Genomic DNA, 2,465 nt, shown 5'->3' with positions numbered 1-2,465 from the left:
AGGCAATTAACACTACCCAGAGAAATAAACACTCTCTGTCTGCCTCCTCCTCTCGAGCTGCACCTAAAACTTCGGTGCCTCCTATAAGATGTCCCTCTCGGCATCCTTATGTCCGCTTAGATAGGAAACACTATATAAAAATAGGAAACACTATATATTAGTTATATAGAAATACGAAACACTATATATTAATGCGTTGTTCATTTATATCGATTAAGTGTTGATGGCCTAGCGGTTATGTAGTCAGTATATAAGTGATTGGTTGGAGGTTCGAGCTTTGCTATCGACATATTTTTAATTACCATCTAAGCGACCAAAACGACGTCGTTTTGCCACGTCATTAAGCGATGTATTTACGTGTCATCTGACGTGGAATCTACGTCGACGGAGAGTTAAACAGCGTTACACATTTAACACGTTTTTGTATTATTCAGCACGAAATGAGATCTCGAGTTACTAAATTCAAATTTACAATAAGTCCAGTTATGATCTAGCACAATGACAAGTCAACTATATGAAATTAACATACCTAGATAGTCCAGGTATGAAAAAGCCCATGTTCCGAGATATTTGCCCATATTTAAATTAATCTTGTCATTACGAACGTCTATCAAAGCTCCTGCAGTTGCCAAGAATGACTTTCCAAGTATCAAGGGGTCTTTAGGTTCATGATCCATTTCCAAGACTATAAAGTCTATAGGTACTTCTACTATCCCAATACAAACTGTTAGATCTTCTAACATTCCATGGGGAACCCGAACTGATATATCTGCAAGAATAAGCGATATATTGTAGGGCTTGAATCATTCACATCCCAATTTCTTAGAAATTGAGAGGGATATTAGACTGACTGAAGCTCCCAAATCACAGAGACATTTGTCAAAGACTAGAGGTCCTAAAGAGCAGGGTAGAGTAAAGGATCCAGGAATACCTAGTTTTGCCGGAATTAATTTATTCTTAATGATTGTGCTATACTCATGGCTCAACACTATCATGCCTTGTACTTCTTACATCCGTTCTATGAAAATGTCTTTCAAGAATTTATGGTAGGGTGGTATCAAGGCAAAAACGTCAATCAATGGCATAGTCAATTCAACTCCTTCGAATAGTTTCCTGAACATCTCCTCGTATTTCTCCATTATCTCTTTCTTGAATCTTTCTGGGAAGTGTAATTGAGGTTTATAAGGTGGGGGAACGAAACAGGATACTGTTCTAATGTCAGAAGGTTTTTGCATAGCCGGTGGATCCATTGAATTAGGTGAATGATCACGCACACGATCGAGTGGTCGGGTGCTTTGGTCGATTGCTTGATCGAGTTGTGGTAAAACACTTTTGTTGTTCTGGACTCGATCTCGCACTCGATTGCTTAGTCATTCTAGTTGATCGATTACTGCTTCAAGTGCGCTTAAATCTTCTTTATCTTGGTCATTACTGTCCTCAGTAATAGAATGATGTTATCGAGTATGTAATTCACGACGGCTTCGCAATGTAAATGCGTTTGCAAACTCCTTTATTTGAAGTGTTAGTAATACAGAACTTTTCGCAACAACACATACCCTTTGATTCGAATCATCAAGTAGAGTGGTACTGGAAGAATAGGAAGAGTTAAGTTGATGCTGAAGGTTGTCTAGAGATTGAAGAATGTCCTATTGGCTGTTTGCTAGACTTTGGTTGAAATTGTCCTTAACTCAAGGTTGGGAATTGGTACCGATGGGATAGAAGAGATAGGCTGGAGTTGTGGTGCAGGAGAAAATCCTTTCTGAAACGTGTTATTGAATTGAAGTGGTACACATTCCCCATCTTGGTCTTTGTCGAAGATGCAGTGAACAATTTGTTGTGCCATGAGTACCTATCAATTCTATCACTCAAAGACTTGAAGTCCATCTTATACTTCTCTTCATGGTAATTCCCATTAAATTGGGCAAGTTTGTCAATCAGCTCCCATCCCTCATCCACATATGTGGTTAAGAAGTTTCTATGTCTTGCGGTGTCGAGCAACATGTAGATCTTTGGAAGCACTCCCCTATATAGTGTGGTGAGAAGGGACTCCTTAGTGAACCCATGGTGTGGGCATTGAGATTGATATCCCTTGAACTGTTCCCATACTTCACACAACGTCTCGCTGTTCTTCTAGGCGAAGCTTGAGATTTCATTCCTAAGACGGGCTGTGCGAGAATTAGAAAAGAACTTGTACAGGAAATATCACTTACACTCCTCCCAAGTGGTTATAGAACCAGCAGGCAAACACTTTTCCCATTGGTGAGCCTTGTTTCCGAGTGAGAAAGGAAAGAGGCGAAGCTTGAATCCGTCTTCACTTATTATGTTGATCTTGGTTAACCCACAAAGGCAGTCGAACTCGTTCAAGTGGTCTAACGGGTCTTCCATTAGTAAACCGTTAAACTTATTGATTTGTACCATGGATATGAGGCTATTCTTGATTTCAAAATTATTATTCTGAACAGTCA

At 39.6% G+C, this 2,465-nt stretch overlaps 1 non-coding gene across 1 annotated transcript; it reads left to right on the top strand.

Moving 5' to 3' along the window:
• The first annotated feature begins 2,056 nt into the window (after window positions 1–2,056).
• On the top strand, window positions 2,057–2,163 carry LOC111831272. The gene has a single exon (XR_002834525.1). It is a non-coding gene; the product is annotated as a small nucleolar RNA R71 (small nucleolar RNA).
• Window positions 2,164–2,465: the final 302 nt, after the last annotated feature.

The sequence above is a fragment of the Capsella rubella genome, unplaced genomic scaffold (assembly GCF_000375325.1).
Source record: "Capsella rubella cultivar Monte Gargano unplaced genomic scaffold, Caprub1_0 scaffold_4, whole genome shotgun sequence".
NCBI classification, from domain to species: Eukaryota; Viridiplantae; Streptophyta; class Magnoliopsida; order Brassicales; family Brassicaceae; genus Capsella; species Capsella rubella.
The sequence above is the reverse complement of the archived record's forward strand: the minus strand, read 5'-3'. Positions and strand labels throughout refer to the sequence as shown.